Source organism: Chiloscyllium plagiosum, unplaced genomic scaffold, assembly GCF_037043375.1.
Source record: "Chiloscyllium plagiosum isolate Xiang-an unplaced genomic scaffold, Cpla_swu_hap1 HiC_scaffold_45, whole genome shotgun sequence".
In the NCBI taxonomy this organism is placed as follows: Eukaryota; Metazoa; Chordata; class Chondrichthyes; order Orectolobiformes; family Hemiscylliidae; genus Chiloscyllium; species Chiloscyllium plagiosum.
Window position 1 is genome coordinate 68,892,634 of NW_028270183.1, and position 19,951 is coordinate 68,912,584.

Genomic DNA, 19,951 nt, shown 5'->3' on the forward strand with positions numbered 1-19,951 from the left:
TCAATCCGTCTCATTCTGCACGACGGGCTTGAAATGTTTCTCACTGAATTTGTTCAGGGTCTGGAATGTAAAAAACTTCAAATACAAAAGTACAGTGAAAGGTAATGTTTCACAAAGTGGGGACTTTCAAGTGAAGCTGTGATAGTGATTATGTTTGCTAATTTTTCACCTTTAGAATGCTGTTTAGAATGATGTTCACATTACATTTCGACATGCTGTCGCAGTCTTTGGGCCAGTGACATAATGGGTAACGCGTCTGACGTCGAGGTAGGAGATTATTGGTTCGAATTGAACATCGCGAGGATGCAGCGTGCTAGTTCGTTCCCGTTACCTGTTGTCTGTCAGGAACGGAAGGGTTTGGGTTTTCGAAATTACATTTTCGTCTTTCTTACACTTTAAACGCAGCTCACAGCAACGTCTCTCATTGTCCGTAGAACTGGCTTGCATTTCACCAAAAGCTGCCTTGCGGCACATAAACTTGTGTGTGGTAGCGGACAGCATCAGTGAAGCACAAGGAGATGGTCTAACCCTTGGACCTCTGCTGCTCTCGGGTATGTGTCTGTGTCTCTCCCTCTGTGAGAGAAAAGGAGTTGGGTTGCTCATGGAGATTACAACACAGTGAGTGAATGTCAAATTCAGTCCCATTGTTGTGCCATTTAACATCAAAGCGAGACTGTCATTGACATTTGCACTGGAATCATCAAAACACGTAAGGTTATCGAACAAAGCAGGAAACTCGGAATAGAATCGATGAATGTCTTTGAAGCACACTGCAGCATGGGCCAAATGGGCTTTTCCATTCTGCAAAACTTCAAGACCAGCAGAAACCAATCTGCAGCGAAACTGATCAGAAATAAAAAGGCAAAAGCCGCTTCATTGAGAATAATTACAAGAGCGTCTCACTTCGACACTTGTAATCTAGTAGTTCGGATTTGCAGCTGTCACCGCCGCGGCATTCGTTCTATTCTCGGTCAGGGAATGGATGTTTTGTTACCCAAATGTACCATGCTACCGGTATCCCTGAGCGCTTTTCCGAATCTGGCAGGTGATTGGTTTTGTGCGAAACGTTATTCAGGTTAACAGAAATCAAAAAGATGCAGGCTTTAGAAATCTGAACTTAAAACGAGAATTGATAGAGCAATTCTGGGCAATATCTGTGGAGAGAAACGTGTCTTTTTTCAGATGGACAGAACCTGGTTAGATATCTATTTCTACATTAGACTGTTGGGAAAATTATCAGTTTTAATGGTCGAAGCAGGATTTTTATCAAAATCTATCTCGAACTTAGAACCATTGAAGTTACAAACCTAAAAGGACTTAATCGGCTGCCATGCTGCTTCTATTTACCTGAACTGGGTGAAAGGCTGTATTTAAATTGTGATATTTTCCGTTTCCTTTCTGTCAGTTAGCAGTCACGTCGAATGGTGAATTGTTTCTTTCCGTGTTTAACTCAATATGTGTCTATGTTTTTCTCTATTTGTCTCTGTGTCTCCTCCTGAGCCTCTTTCACATTCTCTAACTCTGTCGGTTTCGTGTCCTACCATATCCCTCATTTCCTATTTCTGCTCTTTGAAAAGGCTGGTATTCAGAAACAGCTTGAGAGCTGCTGACAGGCTTTCTGGCATCTGACTGGATTCGGTCGAAGGAGGTTCACTTTCTGCGGACAATTCGTTTGTCACTTCAAACTGAGGCAAGGAGACATTTCTTCCTCAAAATATTATGACTCTTTTGAAGTTAAACTTATCATATGACAGTTACAGGAGAACAAGGGTGTATTTACTGTTGGTATACAACGAATGAATGGTGAAAGCAGAGAACGACGGTAATTCTGCAGTGTCTCCTGCCTCACCTCTTAATTTCCACCAAACTGGGAATGAAGGAAGTGGAATAAGAGGAGAAGCAGAAGTGCTTATGGAACAGCGGGAAGAATCTCCAGGTTAATATAATAGTTCGAAAGAACAACATATACTACTGTAAATAAACAAGGAAAAGAAGCAGGAATACCAAATCAAAATAGACAGGAATTCGAAAAGTACGCTGAGTTGCTCGATCAGCAACACAACACTTGCGAGAAAGAATAACCTTTCAATACAATCAGAAGGCACCACTGTGTGGGAGGTGCTTTAACCGACTAAGCCACGACACCACGCAAGAAGCGAGTTGTCTCGTCCATAGGTACAATTCCTTAACCACTTGATCACAGGAAATCGAAAATGTGTTTCCAGTATCAATGTTGCTCGTATGAATTGCAATCAAACTCCGCTTTTGCAAAGAAAGCCATTTCATAACTGAGCATTCTCCTCTGAAAACTCACACTAAAAGACAATCCCCTCTTGCATTGGATTCTAAATAATATTTCCAGCTGCTTAAACTGAAGAATAAACTGATAGGGTCCATTAACCGTGTTAGTAGGAAACACGCAGAGATTTTCAAACCAAGAGGAACGGTCTCATTATGGTGAATTGACGCGCAGTAGTGTGTGAGTCATTGCAAATAGTCGGCATTAGAGGCGGACCGAATAGCACTGACACTGAGCCTTGCACCACCAGCTCCACACTCACCTCCTGCCTCATACCTCCCAGTCATCAGTACCTTTGACTTTTATTTCTTTATCCTGCGCCACTTCTCAACTTATTCCCGATCGCTTTCAGGGGACGAATTGGAACACGCAATTATTAGAAATGCATTTCTGGGATGTAGTTGCCTTTCAATGCGAAAAGATTCACTGCCCATCCCTAATTAACCCTGCGATGGAGAGGGTAAGTTACTTTTGTTAACTCTTCAACTCCTTCGCGTGGTGGTACATACATGAAACCACAAGAGATGGAGTTCCTGGATTGAGAACCAGCAACACTGAAGGTACACCGAGATATTTGGAACTCAGAAAGGTGAGTTGATTGGCGGGGCATTTGCTCTGGTAAGGTAACTCATCCTGAGAAGAGCAGACTGACTCCACTCTGACAATGTAACTCACCCGGAGAAGTTGAGATTGGCCCACTCCGTCAATGCCACTCACCCAGGTAACGGCGTTTTTAACACAGCCTGTCAATGCAATTCAACCAGGAAATTGCAGACTGACCATACTCCGTCTAAGAGAATACTGACCCCACTCTTTCTGTTTGACTCTTCCACGAAGGAGAATCCTGACACAACTCAGTCAAAGTAACTGTCCCTGGGAAGAGCAGGCGGAGCCCACTCTGCCAATGTATCTCACTGAGGGAAGAGCAGACCGAGCTTACTCCTTCAATTTCACGAACTCAAGAAGGAACAGTCTGAAGCCACTCTGTCAATGCAACTGACCCAGTTAAGAGCAGATTTTACCCACTCTGTTAATTTAACTCACCGAGGAAAGAGCAGACTGACCCCATTCTTTCAATGTAACTCACTCAGGGAAGAGCAGACTGAACACATTCTGCCTGACCCCAGTCTCTGCAGATACTTCAGCCGAGGAAAAGCAGAATAACCCCTAATGTTCAGTGCATATCACCAAGGGATGTGCAGACTGACGCAACTCTGTCAACTTAACTCATCCAGGGAAGAGTAGACTGACCACATGCTGCCTATGTCCATCAACCAGGGAAGAACAGACTGAACCCACTCTGTCTCTGTCACTTGACCAAGGAAGAGCAGATTGAACTACTCTGTCAATGCAACTCAACCAGGAAGGGACAGGCTGACGCGGCTCTGTCAATGTTACTCATTCAGGAAAGAAAAAACTGATACGAATCTGTCAATGTAATTCAATCAGGGACGAGCAGACTGGCCACATACCGTCTAAGTACCTCATCCAAGGGCGGCAGGTTGACCCACTTTGTCAATGAAACTCACTTGGGAAAGAACAGACTGACGCCGGCGGCTCAATGTCACTGACCCAGTGAAGAGCAGACTGACCACATCATGTCAATTTAATTGATCCAGGTAAGAGCAGACAAAGGCCAATCCACCACGATAACTCACTCCGTAACGAGCAGATGTAAACCACTGTTAATATAACTAATCCAGGAAAGAGCAGACTGACGCCAACCTGTCGATGTAACTCAGGGAGAAAGTGAGGTCGGCAGATGCTGGAGATCAGAGCTGAAAATGTGTTGCTGGAAAAGCGCAGCAGGTCAGGCAGCATCCAGGGAACAGGAGAATCGACATTTCGGGCATAAGCCATTCTTCAGGAAGTGTGTTCCTGAAGAAGAGCTTATGCCCGAAATGTCGATTTTCCTGTTCCCTAGATGCTGCCTGACCTGCTGCGCTTTTCCAGCAACACATTTTCAGCAGCTGTCGATGTAACTCACCCAGGAAAGAGCAGGCTGACCTCATTCTGTCTATGTCACACACTGCAAGTATGACACATCCATGGAAAAGCAGACTTACCCCACACTTTCAATGTAACTCGGTCAGAGAAGGGCAGTCTGACTCCAATTTGACAATGTAACTCACCCAGAGAAGAACACACTGACCCACTGAGTCCAGAAATGTGCAGGTCAGGTGAATTGGCCATGCAAATTGCCCGTAGTATGAGGTAAGTGGTAAATGTAGGGGAATGGGTGGATTGTACTTCGGCAGGTCGGTGTGGACTGTTGGGCCGAAGGGCCTGTTTCCACACTGCAAGTAATCTAATCTAATCTAATCCAATCTAATCTAATCTAATCTAATCTAATCTAATCTAATCTAATCTAATCTAATCTAATCTAATCTAATCACTCTGTCAATGCAACTGACCCAGGGAAGAGCGGTCTGAACTCAATCTGTCAATGCAACTCAACCTGTAAATTGCAGTCATACCGCATTCTGTCAATACTAGCCACCCAGGGAAAAACAGACTGACACCACTCTATCAATGTAACTCACTCAGGGAAGAACAGGCAGACCCCACACTTTCAATGTAACTCCACCCAGACAGAGAAGGATGACCCAACGCTATCAATGAAACTCACTCAGGGAAGAGCAGACTGATCCGATTCTGTCAATGAAACACTCGTAGGGAAGACAAGCCTGACCTCACACTGTCAATGTAACTCACCCAGAGATGAGCAGGCTGATCCTATGCTGTCTCTGTTACTCACCCAATGATGAGCAAACTGATCCCACTTTCAATGTAACTCTCCCAGGGAAAGGCAGACTGAACCAACACAATCTTATGTAACTTATACAGCGAAGAGAGTACTAATGCATTCTTTCTGGTTATCTCAACCAGGGAAGAGTAGACTGTCACGACTCTGTGAAAGTAACTCGCCAAGGGAAGAGCAGACTGGCTCCAAACTGTTACAGTAACTAACCCATGGAATAATAGTCAAACCGCAGACCCTGAATGTACCTCTCACAGAAAATATCAGACTGTCTCTATTCTGTGAATATAAATCATCTAGGGAATAGCAGATGCACCCCATTCTGTTAAGGTAACTCGCCCAGGTAAGAGCAGTCTGACCTCACGCTATCAATGCAACTCAACCAGAAAATTGTAGGCGCCACTCTGTCAACGTAACTGACCGAGGGAAGAGTAGACTGACCCCACCCTGTCAGTGTAACTCATCCAGGGTGGAGGAGACTGACTCGGCTCTGCTCAATTAACTCACAAAGGGAAGAGCACACTCACTGCACTCTGTGAATGGAACTTACTCAGAAAAGAGCAGACAGATCCCATTCTGTTAAGGTAACTCGCCCAGGGAAGAGCATACTGACCCCTCTCTGTCAGTGTGACTCAACGAGGGGAGACCAGACTGACCTCACGCTATTGAAGTAACTCAAAGAGGAAATTGCAGACTGACGGCACTCTGTCAATCTAAGTCAACCAAGAAAGAGCAGACTGACACCACGCTATCAATGAAACTCACTCAGGAAATAGCAGACTGACGCCACTCTGTCAATGTATCTCACTCAGGGAAGAGCTGGCTGACCTCATTCTGTCTATGTCACCCAGCCAAGAAAGAGCAGACTGAACTGATTCTGTCAATGAAACACATGCAGGAAGACGAGACTGACCTCATTCCGTCAAAGTAACTCAGCGAGGGAAGAGCAAACTGATCCCATTCTGTCTATGCCACTCACAGAGGGAAGAGCAAGCTGAACACACACTGTCAATATTACTTACCCAGCGACGACAGCACTGAACCCACACTTTCTGTTGAACTCACCCAGCGAAGAGCAGATTGTCACGACTCTGGGAAAGTCACTCACGGAGGGAAGAAAAGACTGACCACAATCTGTGAATATAAGTCACCCGGAAAGGAGCAGGCTGATTCCATTATGCTAATATAACTCACCCAGGAAAGAGCAGACGGAGCCCACTATGTCAATGTGACTCAACCAGAGGAGAGCACAATGATCTCACGCCATCAACGTAACACCACTAGGACTTTGCAAACTAACCACACTCTGTCAATGCAACTCGACCAGGGAAGAGCATACTGACACCATGCTATCAAAGAAACTCAACCTGGAAAGAGCAAACTGTCGCCACTCTGTCAATATAATTCACCCAGTGAAGAGCAGGCTGACCCCACACTGTCCGAATAACTCACTCCGTGAAACGTAGACTAACGCCACTCTGTCAATGTAACTCACCCAGGGAAGAACAGACTGACACCACTCAGTCAGAAAACTCACCCAGTGAACAGCAAACTGACCCCCACCCTCTCAGGGTAACTCAGCAGACTGATCCCATATGGTCAATATAAGTCGTTCACTGAAGAGCAGTCTGACCCCACTCTGTCAATGTAAATCATACAGGGCAGATCAGACCATCCTATTCTTTCTATGTCACTCACCCAGTGAAGAGCACACTGACTCCACTCTGCCAATGTAACTCTCCAAGGGAAGAGCAGACTGAACCCACACTGTCAGCATAAACTATCGATCAAAGAGAATACTGATCCCGCTCTTTCAGTTTAACTCACGCAGTGAAGAGCAGACTGTCGCTATTCTGTTAAAATAACTCGCCCAGGGAAGTGCAAACTGACCTTACTCTATCTGTGTAACTGACCCAGGGAAGAGCTACTAACGCTATTCTGTCAATGTATCTCGCTCAGGGAAGGACAGCCTGACCCCTTTCTGTCCATGTAACCTACCCAGGAAAGAACAGACTGAGCACTCTGCCTATAAAAGTCCACAACAATCCTCTGAATTACAATCGATCCAGACCCTCTCCACTTCCTTATCTGTGTAACCGTGTATGTTCCATGGCTATTCCAAATAACCTGCAAACGACTAGAATGTGGTAGCAAACCAGGGCGCCGGCGCAAAAACTCGGCGAATGTGCAAACTCCACTCAGGCAGTCACCCCACCTGGAATGGTCGCCAAACCCGACAGCAGTCATGATTAGAAAATGTCTAAATAGAAACCTGGCAAAAAGAATAGCGCCTCTGTGTGCGGCAATGATTTTGAATATTCTCTTACTGCAATTACATTCCATTGTTATCACTGCAAAGCTTCTTCAAAGCAGATCACGCACTTGTTCTTTTTCAGAGTTCTTACATCCCGCTTTCATACACCTTAACCTAATCATATTTCTGACTTTACGAATTACATCATAACAGGTTGGGAACTGAAGAATGAGCTTTTATTGGTATCCACTGATGTTGATAGTTATCATACAGAATATTTGAGTAAGACTTGCTGCGCTTGCGGGCAGTGTATTCGCGGGATTTTGGCTTTTCATTTCATTTTGTGTTTACTCTTTCAGTTTCGTCCTTTCGAGTTTATTGTGAAGAATTCTGAAGAAGACTTTTTGAAGTCGAAATGATAACTGTGTTCTCTGTCTAAAGACAGACGTAGTTTTACCTCTGCTCTCTTATAAATTGATCCCCCTCTGACCTTTGCAATGAAATAGGGTGCATTACACTTATTCGGTTTCAGTTTCAAAATCAAGAGAAACAAGAGGGAGAGAATGTAAAAGCACGCAAATCACTGATTTGCTAAGAGAATTTTTGTAGCATTGATGGGCATGAAGGGCAGATTAAGGTAACGTTTCAAGAACATTTAGTTCGTGTAAGTGGTATGTGACCTTTCTCCGAAATATATCTTTCCATTCTCCCAGTACATTTATTTCACTCCCAGAAAACATTGATTGTGTTCTGTATTCACTTTGTATCGCCATATCTGTCTTCTGGTCGACCGGAAGCAACTTGAATTTGCGTCTGCATTGATTGAGTTTTCGCTATTTCTTTTGACGAGCAAACCTCTGCATAATACAACTCCATTCATGCTGATGGATAAGACTTTCAAAATTAATTACGGTTTGTGGATCGAGAGCAATAATGAAATGATCCGCTGGCGAACAGATGTCACTACGCCCCATTCTTACATCGGGCCTGAAGCGGTCCATTGACAGAGTCTACAGACAGGAAGTGTCGAAGTGACCAGTGCTTTGTTAGTTTTAATTTGATACCTATGGTAGTCCTGTTTTGGTGCGGACGTGTGTCAACATTTCTGACGCTAGAGCCAATATTTAAGTCACATCTACTCCATGGAGTGTCTTCTCATATCTGAACACGATGACATGGAAATATCTAGAAATGATAGCTGAGGTTTTTTTTCCATTAAACTGGGAGGATATTTAACCGTGTAATTCAGACAGCCAAGATGAATATTTGGCAGTCGGTTCTTCAAGCTGAGATCTCCATACCAACTGTTCCAATGAAGGTCGTAGATAAGATGCCCATCCATAATGTTTTGTAAATTTTAGCCTGAACAACAACCTATTGTTCTGAACAATGCTACACCACAAGAAGAGGGCGAAATCCACTTTTCATGATTAATTTTCAATTTCAGTTCTTAATGCACAGTTACTTACGAATGTGGACGGTGGATACCCTTTAATATTCGATTGTTAAGATCTCCAGAGTTTCTACTCTGTTGACCCATTCTTCTTCCTGGCAGCTGGCATTGATGTGACAAAACAAATGGTGTCACAGTACGCTCTAAACATTCGCTGATACTATATTTACTTTCGTTCTACTCTTGATCTCTTTTCTTGTCCGGCTTCTGAATTAAACAATGTTTCAAATTTTCTTGTTTTCGAATTCGTTAATATTTGATCCTGTTTATCTCTTATCTCGTGTTTCCAGAGCTGTCTATTAATTCTTGTCTTTTGGCTTTGGCGTGGCCGTCTGACAGTTTACTTGATCCGCTTTGAATGACAGTTTTTGCTGAACAATATGAACTATCCATTCAAGTGGACCTAGGAGACTTTCTGGGCGAGATCAACCACTATTCCACGAATAATTCTGAATCTAATCCACTTGGAGCACAGTCAACAATTTCTTGCGATATCGAGTTGAACACTTTTGCTTCGTGATATCATGTACTGAATTTATATATGTATATTGAAAGCAAGAAGAAAACATACTGTAAATTCTGGAGAACGAACTAGAAGTGGAGGCTACAACTTCTAAAAAGGATCAGGAAGATCACCAAATGGAGATAATGAGGCTGGAAAGTCACAGTCGATTAAAAAAAATACTGGAGCTGGACACAAAAACCACAGCAGTTCATGCAGTATCAGAACAGCAGGAGAGTCGACGTTTCGAGCAGGACCCTGAGTCAGGACTGGGAAGGGGGAACGATGCTGACACATAATTACAGGGAAGGGTGGGGCTTGTGGGACAGGTAAGTAGGATGGTGTTGAATGGGTGCAGGTAGGAGGAACATGAGGTTGGACAGTAGTGGCCGTGGAACGTATTGGTGGGAAGGAAGATGGGCACGTTAGGTCAGTTCTAGGGTATAGGGCAGAGAGGGAGGGCTAGATCTGCGATGAGGTGGGTGATGTGGAGATTTCGAACCTGATGATTTCTATGTCGAAGCCTTAAGTTTGTTAGTGTCTGAGTCGGAAGGTGAAGTGTTCTTCCTTCAGTTTATGTGTGGCCTTAATTTGACAGAGGAAATGTTCCAGATAAGATCCGTCGTTGGGAGAGGGGGAGGAGAATTTGAAATGGCTGGCAACCTGGAGTTTGACTTGATTTGGAGCCACGGATGCTTCTGAAACTGCCCCCGAGTTGTTCTTGATCTTTCAGGGTGCAAGACCTGCTGCCGCACCTCACCTCGCAGTGTCCTCTCCTGACCGAGGCCAACCAAATTTCAGTTTTCTTAGGTACGGGGAAACAGGAAACCCAGTGTTTACAAGTACTGTTACAGTCTGCAAACACTGCTACTGTCCAGGAAACCGCCGAAAACGAACCTGACCAAGGGTTTGTGCTTGGGCTAAAAGCAAACCAAAGCTTGTCAGCTCTCCCATCCATTATACTCTGTAATGTCAGCTCCATGGACAACAATTAGACTGCATTCCACTGCGGCAGGCTTCTCAGCGTGAGTGTAGGGACTGCTGCCACTTTGTTTTCATGGATACATAGCTTAGCGACAGAGTTCCAGACACGTACATACAGCATAATCGTCGTGCATTTTTCCCACTGACAGTAAGGCAACACAGCGCAGGAAGGCTACAGGTGGGAGTCTGTGTGTCCACATCAGCACGAAATAGTGCAAAGATTCTGTCCTCGTCTCCGGTTACTGCTTATCACTGGTGCTGTTGGTGATTTTTGGATGCAGACCATTTTATTTTCCATGGGAATTCACTGCTGTCCTTATAGTCAGTGTGTACCTCTATATTCCTTGCAGTGCTAAAGGCTCATGACGAATTCTATGAACTGTATAAGTGCATAGCTGTTGGAATGTTTGCTGTTGCTGAGGTTTTTAACCATGTGAATCTCAAGTCTGTGTTCTGGAAATTCTTTCAGCATATGGACTTTGCGTTGAGAAGCGGATGCAAGCTGGAAAGTGTTTGGGCAAACATCCACAATGCAAACAGACAGAGCCTTCCTGCACTTTGGCTCCTCAGACAACATCACTGCTATGCTAATTCTACCATTCTAGCTGTCTGATATGTCAACCCGATTCTGAAGCAGGTGAAATCCTGGCCAGCAGCAGCCATTTCTGCTCGTCAAGAATGCTTTGAGCACACTGATGACTCCATCACCTTAGAGGAGTACGCGATATCAATGATTTACTGCATTAGTAAGTGCATTGAGAACGTTACTGTGTCTAAGACTATCACCTCTTTCCTCAACCAGAAAGCGAGGATGACTACAAAAGTGTGTGCACTGCTGAGAACCCGTGATTCCACCTTTCAGAGCACGTGACAACTTGGCATTGACAACAGCGAGAACCAATCTTGACCGGGCCATCAAAGAGGCAAAGCGTGCACACGTGCAGAGAATACGCAGTCTCTTTCAGGACAGTGAGATGCGGAGCCATCACCAAACACAGCATAGCATCGCCTTCTGGTGTTAGTGATGCCTCCCTCCCGGATGAGTTGAACAAATCTCTGCATGATTTGGACTATGAAACGACGTTGCAGCGAGGAATGGCCAGGCGCTGTCTCTTACCACGACTGACCTGAGGAAAACTCAATGAAGAGTTAACCCATGAAATGCTACTGGACGGCATAACATCCCTGGAAAAATGCTCAGAGGATGCTCTGACGGATGTTTTCACGGACACCTTTAAGATCTCCCTGAGTTGTGCCATAGTTCCAACGTGCTTCAAGTCACTATCATTGTCCCTGTACCGAAGACGTCTTCAGTGTCCTGCCTCAATGACTGCCGCCCCGTTGTGTTAACACTCATCATCATGAATTGTTTCGAGAGGCTCTTGATGAGACGTATCAAGACTCTGCTGCACTACTCTCCTCCCTTATTGGAAACTCTGTAGTTTGTGTATCGTCCCAATCGCTGAACACATGATACCATCTCTGCAACCCTCCATCTGGCACTCACCCACATAGAAAGAAGGACATCTACGTCAGATTGCTGTTCATGGAATTCAGTTCCACATTTAACAGTGTCATTCCTCAGCACCTGAATGGAAAGACGTGTCTGCTGGGCCTGAGTGTCTCTTTCTTTGACTGGATCCTATACTTACTGACTGGGAGACCAGTGTCAGTCCGGATAGGGAACAGCATCTCCAACAGCATCACACTGAGCATGGAACGCCCAAAGCTGTTGCTCGGTCCACTACTGTTCATTCTGCTTTCACGTGGCTGTCCAACGATGTCCAGCACATATTATATAAGTAATTCGCTGTTAACATGACGATAGTGGATCTCATCAACAGGACCGATGAGTCAGCATACAGAGAGGAGGTGCAGCAGTGAAAGCACTGCTGCCGAGACAACATCCTGTCTCTAAAAGTGCATTAAACGAAAGATATGGCTGTTGACTTAAAGACGGCACAGAGCCATCACACTTTGCTTAACATCGATGTTTCCCCCATGAAGATGGAGAAAAGCAACACGTTTCCTTGCGTCCATCTGGTGGGTAGTCTCACCCCATCCCCCAACACAAGCTACATATCCAAGAAAGCAAAGCTGCGTCTCTAGTTCCTGAGTAGGTTGAGGAACGCCGATCTCCCACATGCTGCCCTCACCACGTACTACAGAGGGTCAATTGAGAATGTCCTGAGCAGATGCATCAATGCCTGGTTTCGGAATTGCACCAGGTCAGGTCGTAAGAACCGACAGGTGATAGTGATGATAGCTGAGAATGTCAGCGGTGCCTTTTTCGCTGCATCAAAAAATGTGCAACCCGAACTGCATCCGCAAAGCCAACAGCATTTTGGACGACCCTGCACATCTTTGATTCAAATTCTTTGCACTCCTACAATCTGGCAGAAAATACAGGAAAATTCAGTCTCTTACGGCCAGACTGTACAATTGCTGCTTCCCCCAAGCCTTCAAGCTTCTCAACACTGTATGATCAAACTCTCTTCCATTTTCAGTTTCTGGACGAGTTTTTTGAATGGCAGATAAAACAATATTTTGTTAATGATCATTCATTGTTAAATTGTGATTTGTCCACCATTATCTCTATTGTCTTTTCTTGTCAGGAATTACTGCACGGTCTCACAGGTATGGCACTTTTTATGCACTTCATGCCGCTCTGTGTATGACTGTACTGTCGTGTAGACTGTGTTCAAATGGTACACTGGTCCTGGAGGAACGCTGTTGTTGTCCCAGATATATATGGTAGAAGTCACAAATAAAGCTACTCTACGCTCGCTCTGCATTGCTCTACTCTCTCTTAACTCAGTCTAAGGCCTCAAAAGATTCATGAGAGTTTTACCTGGATTTCCGTGAACATGATTTACCGCATCCACTTCTCCTGGTGTGGTCTCCTCTACATCAGAGAGACCTACCGCAAAATTGCGGACCGATTCAGGGAACATCTATGGTCTCCTTAGCTTTTCCCAGTCTATACTTAATAGCAAGGTTCTGGGAAGTGTTGCTGAACAAAGATAATTTGGAGTACAGGTTCATAATTCATTGAAAGTAGAGTCGCATATCGATAGGATTGTGAAGAAGCTCCTTGGTCTTCTTTTCTTTATTGGTCAGAGCATTGAGTACAGAAGAGGGGAGATTATGTTGCGAGTATACAGGACAATGGCTAGGTCACGTTTGGAATATTGTGTGCAATTCTGGTCTCCCTCTTCTCAGAATGATGTTGTGAAACTTGAACAGGTTCCCATAAGATCGACAGGGGTGTTCCCAGGGTTGGAGGATTTGAGCTATGGGGAGAGGCTGAATAGTTTGAGGTTGTTTTCCCTGAAGCATCGAAGGCTGAGGGGAACCTTTATAAGTGTTTATGACATCATGACGGACTCGAATAGGATAAATAGAACAGATCGTTTCCCTCGGATGTTGGAGTCCAGATCGAGAGGGCATTCGTTTATGGTTAGACATGAAAGCTTACAAGGAACGTAAGGAATAACATTTGCACGCAGCGGGGGCATGTGCATGATATGAGCTGCCAGTGGAAGAGATGGAGTCTGTTAGCCACCTAGATTATACTATGAATAAGAAGGGTTTAGCGGGATATTAGCTGAGTGCTGGCAAATGGGAATAGATTAGGTGAGGATATCTCGTCTGCATGACGATGTGACTGAGGGTTCCTTGCTCTACATTTGTATGACTCTGTGACTGTATTAGTCTGGAATAATCACAAAGTGTGGGTCTGAAATATTATCTCAAATTGTCTTTCAACAAATCGTAGAAAGTGAGGCATTCATCGCCGACAGTTACATGTTTTGTATTGCTTCTTACTTTGCTTCATTCCCGCCCAAGCATTCGAATTTCACAACAACTCATCACGTGGGTCGACCCTCATTCATGTTGTTGGCTTTCTTCTGTTTCGACATATAGTTTGTACTTTCAAATGTCTGGGTCATTTTTGAAATTACTTCGGAATCTTTACGTTCGAAAATCGATTTTAAACTAAACGTCTCGCTCAAGCTTTTAGATATGCAAAATCCCAAGAAGAAAGCAATGGATTTCAATGGGTACAACGCTGTGAGCAGGATTCGAACCTCCGTGGGGGAACCCCCGTTGGATTTTGAATCCAACGCCTTAACCACTCGGCCATCACAGCCGCGTGGCTACTTCGTGTTTTCATCGTGACACACCCGAATCCATGAAATACATCAGATGTTGAAAGAACAATTTATCAAGACACAAAGATTTCGCCAAAACCTTTGCAGTGACCCAGGTGAAGGTTACATTCGTCGGTTGACCAGCTTTCACCGCAGCCTGGATTCTGACACAGATGAACTTGTGAGGATGTTTCTTCGTGGAGTTATAGAGTCACGCACTTTGCACCACAAAGGAGTTATTTGCCTCTTTGCATATGATCGATTTTGACTCACTTGTCCAACACCAGGTGTCGAAGTGGATATGCTAATAAGTTTTAATATTCAGGCAATTTGGTACCAGGAACATTCATGCTAAATACCTGAACACTAGCTTACATTCGAAAAAAAATCGTAATTAGAACGAATTCGGAAACGATTGACAGTAATGGTTCCAAGAATGAAACTCTTAGGTTCTGACATCAGGTACAGAACTTGTGAGCGCAAGAGAGGAAGATTGATCAAAGATTTGGAACTGGAAACCGTTTTGACTGAATCATTTGCATTCTTTTTGCATGGAAACTGATCCTTTGTTCTAACTTGACCATGCTGGATAGATATCCACATCCCTCTAAACGCTTGTTACTCATATTCCCATCCAGATGCTATTAAATTTTGCAGTTGAACCAGTATCCACCACTTTCTCTGCCAACTCATTCTAGTCATGCCTGAAAAAGTTGCCCATTTGGTCTCTTTTAAATCTTTTCCCTCTCATTTTAAACCTAATCTTTCTAATTTTGCACTCCCTCACCAGCAGGAAAGCAGCTCTTCTGGTCACTCTATCTATGCCCGTCATGATTTAATGCAGAGGAACGAATTGACTTTATCATACTTGTCAGGTGGGAAAGGTCAGTAGATTTTTCTTCCAAGGTAACAATTTGAAAACTGATTGATGTAGAAAGTCTGATGTACAGAATTGTAGAAATGCATCTTGGTGTCGTTTTAATAAATCATTGAAGTATAGCAGCAATTACAGAAATCTGTTGTGAAAGCTGCAGAAGAACAACCTTTCCAGCCGAAGGACTTTAGGGCACGAGAAACGATTCTTTTTTCCAATGTACGATAGCTCGGTTATACCGCACTTGAGTACAGTATGAGGAATTATAATCCTCAATTTAGGAAAGTTACTATTGCCGTATGAGGAATGCCACGAATGTTGATTAGCCTTGGCAGCATAGATTGGCGTTTGTCCTGTGAATTGAAATTGGGCAAATCCTGCCTGAATATTTTTTACCATTTCAATACATGAGAGGTGATCTCATTGAAAGCTGCAAAATATTTGAAGAAATAAACAGGATGGTACAGTTAAATTGCGTGTCGTCACTGATGAATCCAGAAGAGGCTGGGCACAAGTTTAAATTTAAGCATTGTGATTTATGCCCACCGTGAGGACTATTAAATTTTAGTCTTAGTCTTGAGAAGTTTCGCTATTCTTCACTACAGTGAGCCGTGGATATTTTGTATTTGAATGCCTTTAAGTTGTGTTTGTTCGTTTTCGAATTAAGAAAGGCCTTAAGCTTTATGTGGTTATACCTGTACAAGGCTTACAAGTGTTCAAGTGTCCGTGATCAAGTAGTGGAGTAGGCTTTCCAGTATAAATCGTCTGGCCGTTTGCAATTACCCTTCATACACTCCAGAGTGAACCTGTTCCGTTGATAATAATCTCTATCGTACAAGGGTCTTCCATTGGTCCCAAAAACACAGTCTTGCGATAAAAATAATTTAAATACTTTTTTTCCAATTTTGTCAGTATATATGAAGACCACGTTCAGATAACATTGACTGCATCTCAAGAATCATCACAGAATATTGCGAAACAAAGCAATCTCTGCCCTTTCATAACGCAATTATACTTTGGAGCACCTGAAGTCAGATGGAGATAAAGACCCGATTGGATTGAAGACACAGTTCATAGAATCGCAAAATTGTTAAGGCGGTAAAAGATGCCATTTGCCATATCATAGACCATAAGGCATAGGAGCAGAAATTATACAATTAATCCAATGGGTCTGGTCCACCATTCAATCATGACTGATCAATTTCAAACTTTCTCTCCCACACTTTCCTTTCATCCTTGATTCCCTTGATACTCATTAACGTATCTATCGCAGTCTTAAATATACTCAACGAACTGGACTCTGTAGACTTATGTGGCAATGAATCACCTTCATACACCACTCGCTGGCTGAAGAAGTTCCTCCTTCTCCCCGCCTTAAAAGGTCTTCCCATTGTCCTAAGGCTGTGCACTCGGTTACGATCTCACCCAAAATGAAAACATCTTTCCAACATCTACTCTGCCTTGGCCATTCAGTATTTATTGCGTTTGAATGAGATCCTCCCTCATCCTTTCAACCTTCATCGTGTATAGACCCAGAGTCCTCAAACTTTCCTCAAATGTGAAGCATTTCATTCCGTGGACCATTCCTGAGGACCGATTCAGAAACGTGCCTGTTTGCAATTGTTAACTCAGATTCATTGCCTCATGAATGTCTCCTGATTTTTCGTCCTAACTTGTCACACTATTACTATCCATATGATCACCCAATGCCCACTTGAATGCCTCATTATTTTTATTTTAGGACATTTGCATCTAGTGGATCCCACTCCCTAACTTCTCATTGTTGAATTTTAAAAATTCATTCAGTGGATCCTTATATGGCGGGTTATGTTAGCATTTGTTGTCCATCTCTAATTGTTCAGAAGGTATGGAGTTTCAACGAGAATTGTGTGGATCTGAACTGACATTCCCACCATAATGGACAATGGCGAATCAAATGGTAAAGATATGGCAGGTACCTCCGCTCACCAGTATGGCAGCCGAACGGAAGAACCATTGCCAGCATTGAAAATAAGCGTTACTTCAAAAGATTGCCTGAAATTTATGGACAGATGCCCGTGGAGTGAAGCAGACATTGAAAGGATGTAGTTTTATACTTTTTAAACCGAAGTACAGACTTGTAAGAAGGTTTTATTCTGAATAAACTGGATTGAGCATCTCGAAAAGTAAGCCTTTCTACATTCTAGTTCAGTTCATTCTTTTATTCTATTCGACACAAAGAACAAAATGTCAAGCAGGCCTGTTGTCATAAATAGGACGTTGTGAGTGCAAAATGGTTCATTGAAACATTGCTCTCTTTTCTTTTTCCCTGTGCATGAACTTCTATTGCTAGATGATGTAAGATTCGCCCACAATCCAAAAATATGCAGGTTAGCAGAACTGACCATGCAAAATTCCCCACAGTGTTCAAGCATGCTTTGGTGAGGTGCATTTGTCAGGTGTAAATATAGGATAATGGGGAAAGGGGAATGCTAATGATTGGATTACTCTTGCAGTGTTGGTGTGGACTTGTTGGGCCGAAGGACCAGGTTCCGCACTTTAGTGATTCCATTTTTAAAAAAGGTGCTAATTCTGGCTCACATGCATCTGTACATATTCATCATGCTACTAATTTCCCCCACCCGCCCCACCAAAATGGCAGTCCACTCACGCGATGTACTGCGTGCATATAAGTTGCAAAATGCTGAACTTTAAGGAAGATATGCACTATAAAACGAACCGTGGTTTCAAGAATGCGGGAGGAAAGATATTATGAAACTTAACCAGAGTCGCCCAACTGAAATGATGTTCCTGCAATCAAAAAGATCGGTTTCAACAAAATGAAGGACTGAAGTTGGGAAATTACTTCAGTTCAACAAAGATTGCGCATGAGATCTTTTCCCATGTGCGTGGTGTAGTTCATGAACGGTGATTGTCTTTTTTATATCAGTGAATGGGGAAGATGCAGCCTTTCGAATCCTTGATTACCAGTTTCTGAGGTGCAGTCAAAATGTTTGCACTATGCACCACGTGCTTAGGATTGAATGGATTGGAAGTACACCTTGATTATTTGTGACAAATGTTTGATTCTAAAGTGAAGAGAAATTTTTCTTTTCAGAAACAAATCTCATGCAACCGGGAAAAAGAGCTTCGAAGGTTCAACACCAGAATAGGAGTTGAACGTGAGTCACAGTGGGAAAGGTGCTAAGGGATGAACACTGCACCGACAGGGCACGACAATCGCAGGCGTCTGTCAAAGTCAGATAAAGCATATTGCAATGTCCTTCAACTGTAAGGAACTGAACTAACGTTTGATTTCATTGCTACCTAACCAATTACAGCCTGGGAATCATCTGTAATGGCTTCCCCTGATCTGCACAATTATCTGTCATGATCGAATTACGGCCTCACGATTCATCATTTACTTTCGTCTCTTCAGCATTAGTATCAGAAAACAAAGCACTCGTTTTCTTCTGAAGCTGTTAACTCTCAGCTACACTCCCTGTCCAAGTCAGTCGCCTCCAGCATATTTGTATACAGGGATCGATACTTTAAATTTCGGAGCAGGAGTTGACACTTCAATATTACTCTGTCATTCTATATAATTTGGTTAAATCTCTACCTGCTTACCATGTTCCTGTTTTCTCTACACGCCCTCTGAATCTTTTGACATCAAATAAAATAAATGTATTTTCGCATTCATTCGGAGATTTGGCCTCCACGTGTTGTGGTATCGAATTACGGAAGTGCCCTCTCTGAATCAAGAAGTGTTTATTCCTGTCAATCCTAGTTGTTCCACGCACTATACTAAGTCTGGAAGTCTTTGAGGAGAAAGTGAGGTCTGCAGATGCTGGAGATCAGAGCTAGAAATGTGTTGCTGGAAAAGCGCAGCAGGTCAGGCAGCATCCAGGGAACAGGAGAATCGACGTTTCGGGCATAAGCCCTTCTTCGGGAATGGCTTCCTGAAGTAATTCGATTCCTGAAGAAGGGCTTATGCCCGAAACGTCGATTCTCCTATTCCCTGGATGCTGCCTGACCTGCTGCGCTTTTCCAGCAACACATTTCCAGCTAAGTCTGGAAGTCCTCGTTCTATACTCTGCAATCAGGGTAAACATTCAGCTACTCTCTCTATTCCTGCGAGAATTTTATTTATTTCAATAAGATTCCGTTCCATTTTTCTAATATTTAGTGGAAACATACCCAGCCGAAACAATCTCTTCTTAAATGACAAGACTGCCATTTCCAGTGTCAGCTTGGTGTTGGCGCTGGACGACCTCTCCACCTCTTCCTTTTTGAAATCATTTTGCATAAATTCATGCGAATTCACACTGTACTGCATCAGCTTGCTTGCACATACAATTTTTCTAGACTGTCCTTCTACTTCATTCTCTCTACCTCACAACTCACAACCGCAATTAGTTTTATTTTGCAGCAATATGCGGTTAATCAACACTTCACCTAGAAAGAAGACAAGTCGATTCCATTCTATTTCTTTTTACAAGCCAATTCATATCTGTAAAAGAATATTCCACCAAGGTTCAAGTCTTTCAGTTTTCCCAAGTAGCTTCGCCATGTGAGACCGGATCTTTGAGAATCTTTGTCATCACCAGACAATCATCTGCGATGAAGTTTCCTGCTTCTCAAGACGAGGAAGGAATGGAGTGAGTTGAATGTGAAGGAACTTGACAGAG

At 43.4% G+C, this 19,951-nt stretch overlaps 1 long non-coding RNA gene and 1 other non-coding gene across 2 annotated transcripts in view; one reads left to right on the forward strand and one right to left on the reverse strand.

Moving 5' to 3' along the window:
- Positions 1 to 19,951, forward strand: part of LOC148136736 (uncharacterized) — a 480,264-nt gene that overhangs the window by 219,867 nt on the left and 240,446 nt on the right. The window lies entirely within an intron of this gene.
- trnal-caa (transfer RNA leucine (anticodon CAA)) lies at positions 14,324 to 14,406 on the reverse strand. Its single transcript has one exon. It is a non-coding gene; the product is annotated as a tRNA-Leu (tRNA).